Source organism: Elaeis guineensis, chromosome 16 (genome assembly GCF_000442705.2).
Source record: "Elaeis guineensis isolate ETL-2024a chromosome 16, EG11, whole genome shotgun sequence".
Lineage (NCBI taxonomy): Eukaryota > Viridiplantae > Streptophyta > Magnoliopsida > Arecales > Arecaceae > Elaeis > Elaeis guineensis.
Window position 1 is genome coordinate 30,482,520 of NC_026008.2, and position 17,178 is coordinate 30,499,697.

At 34.9% G+C, this 17,178-nt stretch overlaps 1 pseudogene; it reads left to right on the plus strand.

The window, feature by feature from the left end:
• The first annotated feature begins 2,187 nt into the window (after positions 1 to 2,187).
• On the plus strand, positions 2,188 to 16,775 carry LOC105059344 (cytochrome P450 704C1-like; annotated as a pseudogene).
• Positions 16,776 to 17,178: the final 403 nt, after the last annotated feature.

Below are 17,178 nucleotides of genomic sequence, written 5' to 3' on the forward strand. Positions count from 1 at the left end.
AAAAAAAACTTTTTTACCAAAATATATTCAAACCAAACTTATTTACCAAAATGATGTGAGAGGGAAAAACGCCATTTTGAATGGCGTTTTTTCCCCTGCCACGTCACCCCCCATTTCCACGGTGGCATCGTCCCAAAAAAAAAAAAAAAAAAAGAAACGCCATTTGGAATGGCGCTTTTAAAAACGCCATTCCAAATGGCGCTTTTAAAAACGCCATTTGGAATGGCGCTTTTAAAAACGCCATTCCAAATGGCGTTTTCCAATTTTCCCACCCAAAAATAAAAGAAAAAATCGTGGGAAAATGAAAAATTATGTTTTTTAAAATTTGAAATTAGTAAATAAATTAAAAATTTTAATTTTGATTGAATTTTAAAATATAAAGATTTGAATTTGTACTTCATTAAAAAAATTAATTTAGATTTTTTATTTCAAAATTTTTTTAAAAGATGTCCAAAAAAATCTTAAGAAATTAAAAAAAAATTATCATAGAAAATAAAAAAAGAGAAAAAAATATGAAAGAAATAAAAATTTGAAATTAAATTGAAAAACATCATTCGAAATACTTGTCTTCAAAATTTTTAAGAAAATTAAAAATTATAAAATTTTTAAAAAATAAAAAAAAAGAATTATAATGTAAAAATAAAAAAGAATAAAATTTTAAAGATAAATTGAAATTAAAATATTATTTCAAATTACTTTCTCAAATAAAAAATAATAAATTAAAAAAAGATTCAAAAAAATTTTAAAAATAGGCTAAAAAAATTTTATAAAAATAAAATAAGTCTTTAAAAACGCCATTTTGTAAATTGAACTTTAGAAAAAATAATAATTTTTTAATTAAAGAAAAAGAATACGTAATAGAATGCTAAAAAGAAAAAAATGGAAGAGAAATGAAATTATAATTTCAAATGATAACTATTTTAAAATAAATAAAAAAAAGTATCATAGGAAAATAAAAAAATAACAATAAAATAAGAATTATAATTATAAATTTTAAAGAAATTTAATTTTAATTTAAATTAAAAATTATCATTTAAATTATTATTTTCATTATTTCATTTAAATTATCATTTAAATTAATTTAATTTATATTATGTATTTGTAATCTTTTAATAAATAAATTAAATGATATAATGAAAATAATAATTTAAATGATAATTTTTAATTTAAATTAAAATTAAATTTCTTTAAAATTTATAATTATAATTCTTATTTTATTGTTATTTTTTTATTTTCCTATGATACTTTTTTTTATTTATTTTAAAATAGTTATCATTTGAAATTATAATTTCATTTCTCTTCCATTTTTTTCTTTTTAGCATTCTATTACGTATTCTTTTTCTTTAATTAAAAAATTATTATTTTTTTTAAAGTTCAATTTACAAAATGGCATTTTTAAAGACTTATTTTATTTTTATAAAATTTTTTTAGCCTATTTTTAAAATTTTTTTGAATCTTTTTTTAATTTATTATTTTTTATTTGAGAAAGTAATTTGAAATAATATTTTAATTTCAATTTATCTTTAAAATTTTATTCTTTTTTATTTTTACATTATAATTCTTTTTTTTTATTTTTTAAAAATTTTATAATTTTTAATTTTCTTAAAAATTTTGAAGACAAGTATTTCGAATGATGTTTTTCAATTTAATTTCAAATTTTTATTTCTTTCATATTTTTTTCTCTTTTTTTATTTTCTATGATAATTTTTTTTTAATTTCTTAAGATTTTTTTGGACATCTTTTAAAAAAAATTTGAAATAAAAAATCTAAATTAATTTTTTTAATGAATTACAAATTCAAATCTTTATATTTTAAAATTCAATCAAAATTAAAATTTTAAATTTATTTATTAATTTCAAATTTTAAAAAACATAATTTTTTATTTTCCCACGATTTTTTCCTTTATTTTTGGGTGGGAAAATTGGAAAACGCCATTTGGAATGGCGTTTTTAAAAGCGCCATTCCAAATGGCGTTTTTAAAAGCGCTATTTGGAATGGCGTTTCTTCTTTTTTTTTTTTTTTTGGGACGATGCCACCGTGGAAATGGGGGGTGACGTGGCAGGGGAAAAAACGCCATTCAAAATGGCATTTTTCCCTCTCACATCATTTTGGTAAATAAGTTTGGTTTGAATATATTTTGGTAAAAAAGTTTTTTTTTTGTATTATTCGAGAAAAGAGCTCTCCAGCTCACCATGTTCTTTCTTTCAGACCCCCACCCCCTTGGTTTCTCAGCCATGGCGACAGCTCTGCTACTGCTTGCTGTTGCCTTTGCCTTCGGACTCCTGATTGTTTGGAGATCACTTGGAAAGGCCACTAGGAAGGAGAAAAGATATCCCCCAGTTGCTGGAACCATCTTCCATCACCTCCTTAACTTTGGTCGGCTCCATGACTTCTCCACAAGCCTTGCTCGCAAGCACAAGACCTACAGGCTGCTTTCCCCTTTCTGCAGTGAGATCTACACTGCCGATCCAGCTAATGTGGAGTACATCCTCAAAACCAACTTCTCTAACTATGGCAAGGTATACTTCATCCACCCAGTCATCTTTTTCTTCTTCTTCTTCTTTTTTTTTTTCCGCTCTCTTGAAAGGTACAAGGGGTAAAAATCCATCTATGTAATGCAAAGTTCAAGATGTGGATCTAGATTAGATTTTCTGCATTCTATCCTTACTTAGAATACTATTGGGATATACAATATAGCTCATGTGTAATAGAGGATAATGAAAGGCATTGAAGTCTTTCTTTCTCTTTTCTTCTTCTTCTTTTTTTTTTTTTTTTTCTGGTACAAATCACTCCGAAGTCTTTCAAAAATGCTGTGGTCTTCCAAAAAGAAAGCTCATTACAGTTGTGCTACATCTTGCAATCGGAGCCTTGAATTACATGTTGAAGACCCTACAGGGAACCCATCAATTCAAATGAATTGATATTGCCATGCTGATTTGTTATCCCAGAAATCCATGCCATCACTTTTTCATTCTAATACCTTTTTATGTAAGGTTAGAGTGAAATTTCAGTTTTCTAATGCATGGAAATGGCCGGTCTTCCACAAATATGTATTGGACAGTCAAGTCATTATTAAATTTGGTTATTTGCTTTTTTAATAACATTTTTTTCTTCCATTAACTTATAACCTTTTGAGTATAAAGACAATCCATTAGATTTAAAATATCATGACATATACAAATATGTGATATATTAGGTTCATCCCATGGTCTGCCTACAGCCCCATACCACCTAGTACAAGGCATACTATATCATACCAGTCTCATTCCCATATATGCTCTCTCGTACCATATCGACACTTGGGACATTGTCTCGTACTGTACCGAATCATATACCGACACTATAACAGAATGGTATCAGTATGGAATCTGATACCAAGACGGCAAACTCTGGTTCATCCTATGACACAGGTCAAGACTTCAGGCCATATGAAAAAAATTACAATTTGAGTTATTTTTTGGATTCAATAACAAGTTATTATAAATAGTAGAGGCATGTAATGTGAGAGGAGTTCTAAGCACAGCAGGAACCATGGAGTTCAAATTGCTGCTGGATCTTTTGTCATTGTCAAAATGTTAATCAAAATCTGATTTTCAAATTTCTTTAACTTTGTTGGAGACTATCTCCTTGTTGCTTCAAGAGTTTTGTATTAAAGGAAGAAAATGTTAGTCTTTGCAAATGATTACTCACTGATGGTTCTTCGAGGCATTTATCATGCTAAGCTGTTTGTCTACGCTGTACTTCTTTCTTTTTTTATGAGAAGAAAATTGAGCAGAACCTGGTCAAATTCATTAAGATCATGAAGTTAGAGAGCGAAAGAGAGAGAGAAGTAGAATAGCTTACTTATACGAGGAGCTCAGCTTAGAGCAAAACAGAACATGAAAGGAATTCCATCTGCATGCTACAACAATTCAACACAGGGAGGATTCTAACTTTACACCTATCAGACATTGGTCTAAACCAGTCCTTGACCAAGAAAATAACATTATTGATAAACTCATGTATCTGGCTTTCAATGTTGGAGAACTTCTTTTTCTCCAACCACAAGCACTAGCAAATGATAATAGATAAGTTGTCCCACCTGTCTCTGTCTAGCTTGAATTTCAGATTTTCTCCACAATGACCACCAAGAAAAAAGTGGTTAGAAAATGTTTCAAATTCAAGAGAGATCCAAAGATAACAAAATGAAAGATCGAAGGGACAATACACCCTTTCTTCCTATGGTTTTGGGTGGTCTGAATTTTGTTGAAAATGGCAAGCCAAAAGTTTATCAGAATTTTAATATAGAGAGGGCATTTTCAAAAACAATTTGCAAAAGGAGAGATAAAACCCCTTCATTCAAGAACTTGTAAAAAGACAGAATGGAGAAAAGTTCATTTGAACCCCATCTCCACCTTCGCTGCAGCAGGGTCATTAGTGATACACCATTGTTAAAAGATAACCATTGTTAAAAGACTGTGTCAGTGATTCTCTTCCAAAAAAAAAAAAAGAAAAAAAAAAAACAGTATCAGAGACTTGGTCCAACAGATAAGTGCTGCTGAGAATAACATAGGTGTGCAGAGGCCAGTCTACTCTGAATTTCTTAAACAATGTGTTAATTTGTTGATGTGTAAGGAAGATGATGAAGCAAACCCTTTGAAGCTAACAAGCCATTTTTCTCAAAACCTTGCAATTATCTGAAAATTCTGACTTAAACCCAAAAAATAAGCGGTGCAGATAATCTTTTAATAATTATATTAAGTGAAAAAACATTACAGTTCAGATATGCACTCTTCTTTTAGACGAGGCCTAACAATGTCAAATTTTCTGTTAAAGGCAAAATGAAAGGGGTTTTATCACAATGCATTCCTTGTACATATTTGACTTCCAACTGGAGTTTGATTTTCTGAGAGATATTAGGATGTTCCCTTAACACAGGTCACTGTAACATGCTTCTTCTTTTTTTTTTTTTTTTTGTTGAACTAGAATGAGAGAAATTCTAGCTGAAGTTGGGATGAGGATAGAACTTGAACTTACGTTCTTGGTGCGAGCCCCGAAAAACTTGACCAATTGTACTAGTTGGCACCCTCCACAGTAACATGCAAAAAATTAGAATGCCAAAACTGAAATCTGTCCATCTTTTCTCCTTTTAACATCTGGGAGTCATGAGGTCAATAAGCAGGAGAAGAATAAAAACATACGGTGAAAAGAAGTGCTATCCATCATTACAATAGCAACTAGGCAGTCTCTAATTATTGGAAAATCCACCCCTGAAAAACCAATGTATTCTATAAAAGTAGAGGAGGGAATGTAGCATGCTATTCAAGATTATGGTATTAGAATGATGGTCATAAAGACTGTACATCAAATATAGTAGAGTATATGTGGGGAGGCAGCCTGTCACGCCTCCGATCCGAAATTTGAATCGAGGATCATGGCAACCGCCGCATACTTATAGAATACTTTTTTCATAAGCATGCAAGGCATCTCATCATGATATCTTCACAACAGCTAAATAAATTTTTCAATATTTAATAATCAAACCTTAGTTCAAATAACAAATCAAAACTCAGTGTTCAAAAGAAAATAACTGTCTGACAAAGTCAATACTAAAAACAAAACTAAAAAGTCTTAAATAAATTCTGAGAAAATCCTAAATCAATAAGTTAATTCCATCTCTAATCGCTCTCCCAACCGAAATCCCGCATCACGCTAATTTTCTGGATCTGTAAGAAAAACATAAAACTCATCATGAGCTAAATAGCCCAGTAAGCAGTGTATACCTTTAACTGAATAAATCAGGCAATTATTTCTATACATATCGATTTACTGATATAACAAAATCAATATATAATTTCATGAAATCAAAAATCATACTATCAATCATATATAAAAGTCAATTCATTGTAATTTCCAATTATGCTTTCCATCTTAAATTCATTAATTTCTTAAGTTCTTCTTACCAACCATGACTATGATCACATTATCCCTGTGGCAGGGTCATAATACCGCGTATCTGCTTGCGGTGGGCTGCGAATCATCTGGCAGCCAAGTCATTTGGAACCGCTGGTCTCGCTGGCAGTTTTGTCGCTGGTCTATCTGGCGATATGTCGCTGGTCTCACTGGCGACATAAATCCTAAGGACAGTCAATTGCCAACGTATATGCCCCCATTGGCGGGGTCCTCAACACAGTCAGGTTGTCAATTTCATGTTGTCTTCCAATTCATATATTATTTTCAAAATAATATAAATAAATGATATTCGAGTCAAATCAACCATGTCATTCTTTGTGATCATACATCATCATAATAATTATTCAACAAATAACTTCAATCATAAATAATTTCTACAATTAACTTTAATCATAAATAATTTCAACAATTATTTCAATAAATAATTCTAATCACAAGCATGCATAAATTTATTTAATTCAAAATTTTACCAGATAAATTCAGTAAAAGTAAACACTACTTACCTTAAAAGAAAATCCAACTAGGAATTCTAGGAATCTCGAAAATCCTTCTCTGAACCTGATACGTCAAATATCATGTTTTATATCAAAATTTTATCGAATTAAAAAATAACTAAATTATTAAAATTTAATGTCCCCACGAGGATCAATTTGTCGACAGCATCCAGGATTTTCAAACTAATCCATGGATACCCTAATTATATTTATTTATTTTTATTTTTATTGCTAATTTAATTATTTTTTTTAATTAATTAATTCCATAAATCCTAAAATCTAAAGAGAGAGAGAGAGAGCAAAGAGAGTTTCTCTCTCCATCTCTTTTTTTTTTTCTTCTTTTTCTTTTCTTTTTCTTCTTTTTCTTCTTTTTCTTTTCTTCTTTTTCTTCTTTTTCTTTTCCTTTTCTTCTTTTTCTTCTTTTTCTTCTTCTTCTTCTCAGCCCTTCCCGCGTCGGAACAGAGGACCGACGTGGTCCTTCCTTGGCCAGCCGTTCAGGCCGCGGCCGCTGCAACAGAGACCGGCGGCAGAGGGAGACTGCTCCTCCGGTTATGGAGGAGCAGGGCCGGCGGTCGATTTCGATCGCCGGCGTCGGAAAATTCAAGAAAAAATGGCCCAAAACAGGGGTCTTTCCCGACCAAAAATCGGCAACACTCATCGCCGGCAGCCTCAAGCAAAAATACGAAAAGAAAGGGAAGGAAGAGAGGAAGGAGAGGAAGGCTCACCCCGGCCTCCGGTGACCTCACCGGCGAGAAATCACGGCGAGAATCCCAACAGTGTCCGCGGCTCCGATTGAGAAAAACGGGGAGAAAGAGAGAGGGAGGAGGCCAATGGTCGATTCTAAGGAGAGGGAAGACCTTCTTATAGAGAGTCCTAGGACTTCGAGAGGTCCTAGGACTCCCAAATCACTTGGGTTTTGCCGGAGAAGAAGACTCCTATCGGGAGTCTTCTTCCCGATTTTTTACTCTTTTTTTTTTTTTTTTTTGGGCTTGGATCCTGATGTCATGGGCTTGGGCTATAACATTCTTCACCCCTAAAAAAAAATTTCGTCCTCGAAATTTTTCATACCTGTAGTCTCGAAGAGCTGGGGATATTTTTGCTTCATTTCTTCCTCTAGCTCCCAAGTAGCTTCTCTTTCTGAATGTCGACTCCACTGTACCTTGACATAAGGAATGTTGCGACGTCTCAGCACCTGTTCTTTACGGTCTACGATCCGTATCGGGTATTCTTCATATGTTAGATCTTTTCTGGCTTGTACTGGTTCAAGTTCCACGATGTGACTTGGATCTGGAAAATATTTCTTTAACATAGAAACATGAAAAACATTATGTACTCCTGCAAGTGAAGGGGGTAAGGCAAGTCGATAAGCCACCTCACCAATTCTTTCCAAAATCTCAAACGGACCCACATATCTGAGATTCAATTTGCCACGAATGCCGAATCTTGAGATTCCTTTTGAAGGAGATACTTTGAGAAACACATGGTCACCGACTTGAAATTCTAATTTTCGTCTCCCGTTGTCTACATAACTTTTCTGTCTGCTTTATGCTGCCCGAAGTCATTCTTTGATTAATTTAATCTTCTCGACTGCTTGTTGAACAAGTTCGGGACCCAAAATTCTTCGCTCACCAACATCATCCCAATGAATCGGTGATCGACATCTTCTACCATATAAAGCTTCGTAAGGTGCCATTCCAATGCTAGCCTGATAACTGTTATTGTAAGCGAACTCAATTAAAGGTAGATGCTCATCCCATGAACTTTTCATATCCAAAATACAGGTTCTCAACATATCTTCTAAGATCTGAATAGTTCTCTCTGACTGACCATCAGTCTGTGGATGAAAAGCTGTACTGAAGTTCAATTTTGTTCCTAATGCCTTGTGTAAGCTCTTCCAAAACTGTGATACAAATCTGGTGTCTCGATCCGATACGATGGTCACTGAAATTCCATGTAGCCTTACAATTTCCTTCATATATAACTTTGCTAGTCTTTCCAAAGTAAATCCAACTCTAATTGGTAGAAAATGTGCAGACTTTGTCAATCGGTCCACAATCACTCAGGCTGCATCATTTTTACTGGGAGTCTTCGGTAGTCCAGTTACAAAATCCATAATGATATGTTCCCACTTCCAAACTGGAATATCAAGAGGTTGAAGTAGTCCCGCAGGTTTCTGATGTTCAGCTTTAACTCGTTGACACACCAAATATTGAGCCACGAATTGAGCGATCTCTCTCTTCATATTATTCCACCAGTACATTTCTTTTAAGTCTCTATACATCTTGGTACCTCCCGGATGAACTGTATAACCGATCTGATGTGCCTCCTGAAGTATTTCATGCTTGAGTGCTGAATCATTGGGTACGCAAATCCTATTTTCTAACCTTAATGAACCGTCTTCATGTATCTTGAATTCAGATTGAACACCAGTTTTCACTGAATTTTTTATTTTCAATAGTTGTGGATCATCATTCTGGACAACTGTAATTCTTTTTATGAGTGTTGGCTGAACCCTCATGTTGGCTAATCGTACTGTTGAGTCATATATTCGGATGTCTAATTTCAATTTTCTTATATCCTTTAATAATTGACTTTGGTGTGTGATTAAAACTGCCAAATTTTCCACAGATTTTCTACTAAGGGCATCAGCAACAACATTAGCTTTCCCCGGATGATAATGGATTGTTAAATCATAATCCTTTAATAGTTCTAACCACCTTCTCTGTCTCATGTTTAATTCTTTCTGCGTAAAAATATACTTCAAACTCTTATGATCTGTAAACACTTCACACTGCGCACCATATAAGTGATGTCTCCAAATTTTTAGGGCAAAAATCACTGCAGCTAATTCCAAATCATGTGTCGGATAATTCTGTTCATATGGTTTCAATTGTCTTGAGGCATAGGCTACTACCTTACCATGTTGCATTAATACACAGCCGAGTCCCTTTTTAAATGCATCACTATATATTGTGAAACCTTCATCTCCTGTTGGTATAGTAAGGATAGGGGCTGAAACTAATCGTTGTTTTAATTCTTGGAAACTCTGTTCACAATCTTCAGTCCACTCGAATTTAATCCCTTTTTGAGTAAGACGAGTCAAAGGTGCAGCTATGCGGGAGAATCCTTCTACAAATCGTCTGTAATATCCTGCCATTCCCAGAAAACTTCGAATCTCAGAAATATTTGTAGGTCTGTTCCACTGCATTACAGCTTCCACTTTTGCTGGATCCACAGAAATTCCATCTTTAGATACGATGTGTCCTAAAAAGAATATTTTATCCAATCAAAATTCACACTTCTTAAATTTGGCATAAAGCTTTTCTTTCCTCAATATTTGTAGTACACACCGTAACTGTTCTTCATGCTCCAATTTACTTCTTGAATATATCAAGATATCGTCAATAAATACGACAACAAACTTATCAAGATAGGATCTGAATATTCTGTTCATTAAATCCATAAAGGCTGCTGGAGCATTGGTTAACCCAAAAGGCATTACTAGAAATTCATAATGTCCATAACGAGTTCTAAATGCAGTCTTTAGTATGTCCTCTGTTTTGATTTTTAACTGATGATACCCTGAACGAAGATCAATTTTAGAAAAGACTTGTGCACCTTGCAACTGATCAAACAAATCATCGATTCGAGGTAGAGGATACTTATTTCTGATAGTATTTTTATTCAACTCTCTATAGTCGATACAAAGTCTCATATTACCATCTTTCTTCTTTACAAATAAGACTGGAGCTCCCCAAGGAGATACACTAGGCCTTATAAAATTTTTATCCAATAAATCCTGTAATTGATCTTTTAACTCCTTTAACTCCATAGGGGCCATTCTGTAAGGAGCTTTAGAAATCGGACTGGTATTGGATGCCAACTCAATAGTAAATTCAATTTCTCTATCTGGTGGTAGTCTGACTAAATCATCAATGAATACTTCCGAAAATTTATTTACGATAGGAATATCCTGTAACTTCAATTCATCATGTTCTTTATTCTTTATTGATACTAGGTAACCTTTACATCCCTTTCTTATCATCTGTCTAGCTTGCACAAATGAAATAATACGTGGAGGGGTGGTTCCTGTACTTCCATCAAAACTAAAAGTTAATTCTCCCGGTATGTGAAAGTTCACTCTCTTTCCATGACAATCCACAGTAGCATGATAAGTAGCTAGCCAATCCATTCCTAGAATGACATCGAAATCATGCATATCCAGGACTACCAAATCTGTCGGTAATTCTCTTTCTCCTATCTTGATACTACAGGACTTGCACACACTTTCAGTACTCAAAATACCACTTACTGGTGTCTCAATATATAATTTGGTTTTCATAGGTTCACATACTATATCATGTTGTCTAATAAAAGTAGTGGATATAAAGGAGTGTGTAGCACCAGAATCAAACAAAACTGAAGCATGAATACCAGATACAGGAATGATACCTGTCACCACAGCATTGGAGGCCTGAGCATCCTGTTGTGTGAGTGCATAGATCCTTCCTTGAGTTTTCGGCCTTTGACCTCCGTCCTTTGCTTGTGTTGATCTATTTTCGTCCATCTGGGGGCAATTTGCAATCTTGTGTCCTTTCTGTCCACATCTAAAACACGAACCAGTATTCCATGGGCAATTAGAAGTCTCATGCTCTCTTCGGCCGCATCTCGAACATCTAGCTGCCTCATTCTCACGATTCTTATCAATTGCTGGCTTCTTTGCTGGAACCTTATTGTTCTGATTTCATCCTTGAGTTCCACTAAACCTATTTCTCTTCTTCTGATTCCGTTCTCGCTCCGCATGAGCTTCATTAACTTCTCTCTCAATTTTTAGAGCTTTGTTCACAACTGAGGCATAGGTAGTTAGCTCATATGGTACAACCTGTTTTCTGATTTCTGTCTTCAGTCCCATTTCAAATTTGTGTACTCTGTCTTGCTCAATCTCAACTAATCTTGGAACAAACTTGGCTAATTCTGTGAATTTAGCTTCATATTCTGCAACGGATCTGTTTCCCTGTTTCAGATGAATGAACTCCTGCTCTTTCTGCATTCTGACACTTCGGGAGAAATACTTATCAAAGAATTCATCTCGAAATCTCTCCCAAGTGAGTGGTATCCTATCGTGCTCATATTTTTGTTCCAGTATACGCCACCAGTTGTATGCCTCGCCTTGTAACAGATATGCTGTATAGCGGATCTTTTCTTCATCGTGACATTCTTGCACGGCGAAAGCCTTCTCCATTTTCATAATCCAATTATCTGCTTCCAGTGGTTCAATGGTCCCTTTGAAGGCTGGAGGAGCTAGCTTCTTAAATTCGACGATATTATTTCTCTGTATTGGATGTTCTCCATGTCCAGGTGTCGGTGAAAAATGCTGACGTGGCTGTGCATGTTGTTGTTGAAGTAACTGCTGTTGTGTTTGAACTACTCCGATCAGAGTTTGCATTAGTTGAGTCATGTTCGGCTCCTCCTGTACTGTCAGAGTATTTCCGGTAGGATCATGGATTCCCTCCTGCTGAGTTGTGCCGCTGTTTAATTGGGGAGTATTATCGCCAAGTGGATTTGATGTCCCTCCTATCGCTCCTTGAGTATTCCTCGCTCGTCGTGGAGGCATATTGACCTATGATAGATTTGAGATAATAACTTATCCTTAAAAAGATCATAACTTACTTGTGACAAGTCAAATCATAATCATCATAACTAACCTTTCAATTTCCTAATGTCTACCCATCACTCGCTCACTCTGTTCTACATGTCTCTATCTATCTAACCTGGCTCTGATACCATATTAATTGTCATGCCCCCGACCCGAGATTTGAATCGAGGGTCATAGCAACCGTCGCATACTTATAGAATACTTTTCCCATAAGCATGCAAGGCATCTCATCATAATATCTTCACAACAGCTAAATAATTTTTTTAATATTTAATAATCAAACCTTAGTTCAAATAACAAATCAAAACTCAGTGTTCAAAAGAAAATAACTGTCTGACAAAGTCAATACTAAAAACAAAGCTAAAAAGTCTTAAATAAATTCTGAGAAAATCCTAAATCAATAAGTTAACTCCATCTCTAATCGCTCTCCCAACCGAAATCCCGCGTCACGCTAATTTTCTAGATCTGTAAGAAAAACATAAAACTCATCATGAGCTAAATAGCTCAGTAAGCAGTGTATACCTTTAACTGAATAAATCAGGCAATTATTTCTATACATATCGATTTACTGATATAACAAAATTAATATGTAATTTCATGAAATCAAAAATCATACTATCAATCATATATAAAAGTCAATTCATCGTAATTTTTAATTATGCTTTCCATCTTAAATTCATTAATTTCTTAAGTTCTTCTTACCAACCATGACTATGACCACATTATCCCTGTGGCAGGATCATAATACCGCGTATCTGCTTGCGGTGGGCTGCGAATCATCTGGCAGCCAAGTCCTTTGGAACCGCTGGTCTCGCTGGCGGTTTTGTCGCTGGTCTATCTGGCGACATGTCGCTGGTCTCACTGGCGACATAAATCCTCAGGACAGTCAATTGCCAACGTATATGCCCCCATTGGCAAGGTCCTCAACACAGTCAGGTTGTCAATTTCATATTGTCTTTCAATTTATATATTATTTTCAAAATAATATAAATAAATGATATTCGAGTCAAATCAACCATGTCATTCTTTGTGATCATACATCATCATAATAATTATTCAACAAATAACTTCAATCATAAATAATTTCTATAATTAACTTTAATCATAAATAATTTCAACAATTATTTCAATAAATAATTCTAATCACAAGCATGCATAAATTTATTTAATTCAAAATTTTACCAGATAAATTCAGTAAAAGTAAACACTACTTACCTTAAAAGAAAATCCAACTAGAAATTCTAGGAATCTCGAAAATCCTTCTCGATCTGAACCTGATACGTCAAATATCATGTTTTATATCAAAATTTTATCGAATTAAAAAATAACTAAATTATTAAAATCTAATGTCCCCACGAGGATCAATTTGTCGACAGCATCCAGGGTTTTCGAACTAATCCATGGATACCCTAATTATATTTATTTATTTTTATTTTTATTGCTAATTTAATTATTTTTTTTAATTAATTAATTCCATAAATCCTAAAATCTAAAGAGAGAGAGAGAGAGAGCAAAGAGAGTTTCTCTCTCCGCCCCCTTTTTTTTTCTCTCTTTTTCTTTTCTTTTTCTTCTTTTTCTTCTTTTTCTTTTCTTCTTTTTCTTCTTTTTCTTTTCCTTTTCTTCTTTTTCTTCTTCTTCTTCTCGGCCCTTCCCGCGCCGGAACAGAGGACCGACGTGGTCCTTCCTTGGCCGGCCGTTCAGGCCGCGGCCGCTGCGGCGGAGACCGGCGGTAGAGGGAGACTGCTCCCCCGGTTACGGAGGAGTAGGGCCGGCGGTCGATTTCGATCGCCGGCGCCGGAAAATCCAAGGAAAAATGGCCCAAAACAGGGGTCTTTCCCGACCAAAAATCGGCGACACTCGTCGCCGGCAGCCTCAAGCAAAAATACGAAAAGAAAGGGAAGGAAGAGAGGAAGGAGAGGAAGGCTCACCCCGGCCTCCGGTGACCTCACCGGCGAGAATCCCAACAGTGTCCGCGGCTCCGATTGAGAAAAATGGGGAGAAAGAGAGAGGGAGGAGGCCGATGGTCGATTCTAAGGAGAGGGAAGATCTTCTTATAGAGGGTCCTAGGACTTTGAGAGGTCCTAGGACTTCCAAATTACTTGGGTTTTGCCGGAGAAGAAGACTCCTATCGGGAGTCTTCTTCCCGGTTTTTTACTCTGTTTTTTTTTTTTTTTTTTTTTTTTTTTTTTTTTTTTTTTTTTGGGCTTGGATCCTGATGTCATGGGCTTGGGCTATAACACAGCCTCTTAGTCTTTTTGGTGATCCAAGCAATGTTCAAACTGAATTTCATTTTTATGGTTTTATCAGGTTTTGGTTTGTTAGTATTAGTTTTCTAAATTCAAATATAGTGGATTGTACTTGGGGAGGCAGCCTCTTAAGTGGTCTTTTTGGTGAGCCAAGCAATGTTCAAACTGAATTTCATTTTTATGGTTTTATCAAGTTTTGGTTTGTTAGAATTAGTTTTCTAAACAATTAGCATTTACAAGAGAGTTTAAATTTGCAAATATGAGAGAACTCTATAAATAGGTTTTGTTGAATAGCAAGTGATAACCTCAGAGATCTCTCTCAACAACGTGCACAGCCTCTTTAATATATCTGGCTAGTTCAGGAGCAACCAATATTCTTGTTTATGTTACAAGGTATCAAAATTAGTTTATGTTGCAGGGAGAATATAACTACAACAATATGAAGGATCTCCTTGGTGATGGAATATTTGCGGTTGATGGTGAGAAATGGCACCACCAAAGAAAAGTAGCTAGTGTTGAATTCTCCAAAATGGTGTTGAGAGATTACAGTAATGCAATCTTTATCTACAATGCAACTAAGCTTGCTTCAATCATTTCAGAGGCTGTAAGATCAAGCAAGATAATGGATATTCAAGTGAGTGATAGAATCATTGTGTAATGTCTTTGTTTTATCACCTTATACTAACTGATAAGCCACTAGAAGGATAAGGAATTGAAATCCTTCATGTAAAGTAATCACATAAATGTTGTTCTTTCAGGACCTATTCATGAAGTCAACAATGGATTCAATCTTCCAAGTCGCCTTTGGAGTGGAAATAGACAGTTTGTGTGGATCTAATGAAGAAGGGAGCAAATTTGCTGAGGCATTTGATGACTCAAGTGCCTTAATCACATGGCGTTATGTTGATATCTCTTGGAAAATTAAGAAGCTCTTAAACATTGGGTCTGAAGCAGCGCTAAAGAAAAGAATTCAAGTGGTTGATGACTTTGTGCACAAAGTGATATACAACAAGAGAAAGCAATATGATTTGGTAAGACTGGTTTATTGGCTCCACATCCCTCTCTCCTGCTTTTCTGTTACACTTTATATTTATTTTAAGCTATAGTTGATGGTGAAAATGGTACATAAGATTAAAATAAGGAGATATATAAACATCCTCATAATAATAAATAGACAAGAGTAGGCCTTAAGAGTTCTAATTGAATGTTTGATTCTTTTGCATGAGTGACATTGCAGTCGAAGAAGGAAGACTTCCTCTCAAGATTTCTGGTTGAGAGTCAGCAGGATCCAGAAAACATCACACACAAGTACTTGAGAGACATCATCCTGAACTTCATGGTTGCGGGAAAAGATACAACAGCGGTCACTCTTTCATGGCTCTTCTATATGCTCTGCAAGTATCCTTCTGTCGAAAAAAGGGTAGTTGAAGAATTGATCCTTGCTACTGAAGAGATTGGAAATGATGCATCTATCAGAGAATTTGCAGCAAGTTTAACTGAAAAAACCATTGACAAGATGCAGTATCTCCATGCAACACTATCAGAGACTTTAAGGCTGTATCCAGCAGTTCCCCTGGTAAATATTTACCATAAAAGTCATTCATGAATGCAATAACATGCAGAAACTAAGATGATGTGCTAATCTCATCATAAGTCCTCTGACTGACTTGCAATACAGAATCCCAAGATTTGTTTCGCAGATGATACTTTGCCAGATGGGCATGATGTGAAGAAGGGGGATATGGTGGCTTATATGCCTTATGTAATGGGGTGATGATGCCGAACACTTTCGGCCAGAGAGGTGGCTTAACAGTGATGGAGTATTCTCTCCTGAAAGCCCATTTAAGTTTACCGCATTCCAGGTAATCGTTATTATATAATTTTTAGAATTCCCACTTGTCCACTTTGTTGAGGGGGTCATAATGTAAAGATGGTTTACTGGAGCATCTGATGCCATTTGAAAAGAAAAATGTCGACCAAACATTAATTTTTCTACCTCATGGTATTAAGTTTACTTTCAGCAAGACACTGACATGGCCTTCTTATGGTGGGCATGCAGGCTGGTCCACGTATATGCTTGGGAAAGGAAATAGCTTACAGGCAAATGAAGATCTTCACTGCACTACTGTTGCGTTTTTTCAGATTTAAGCTAAGTAATGAGACACAACCTGTTAAATACAGGACCATGCTGACACTTCAAATTGACAAGGGTCTTCATCTCCATGCATTCCATAGATGAGACTAGAATTCTGAGTTCTGTGTTACATTTACTTTAGCTGGCTTGGTAAGTCCATGCCAAAAATACAAAGAACCAGCAATCTGATTCTCTAGTTAACATCATTTCATAATTAATACTAAATAGAGCTCTGTATTCAAGATTTGTCATGTCAATAATCATTCGTAAATAAAAAGAGTGGCTTTATTTTATGATTAGAAGAATGCCATTCAAGTTTTGTCATGTAAACAATCAGTCGTAAAATTTTACTTTCAGGCATACAGTATACATGGTTAAGTTTGAAGGATGAGCATTCAGCAGGCCGTTGTAATCAGATAAATAAAATTTGATCAGATTCTTAGTATGATCATGAAAACACAAAAAGAATTATAAAGAAAATAAAAAGCATGTATAGGTGCATATGCTCACACGAACACAATGGACAAACATGCTTCTATGAGGAAACATAGACTGGATTATTAATCTTTTCTTAGTAGAGTGTCTAGGTGAAGAAACCTTTGCCATTAATACGTGTGATGTATGGGGCAAATTTAGAGGCTAAGTTTGAAAGTTGGAGGATAGCTATGTTAAATATATATCTTGTATATTGGTCTA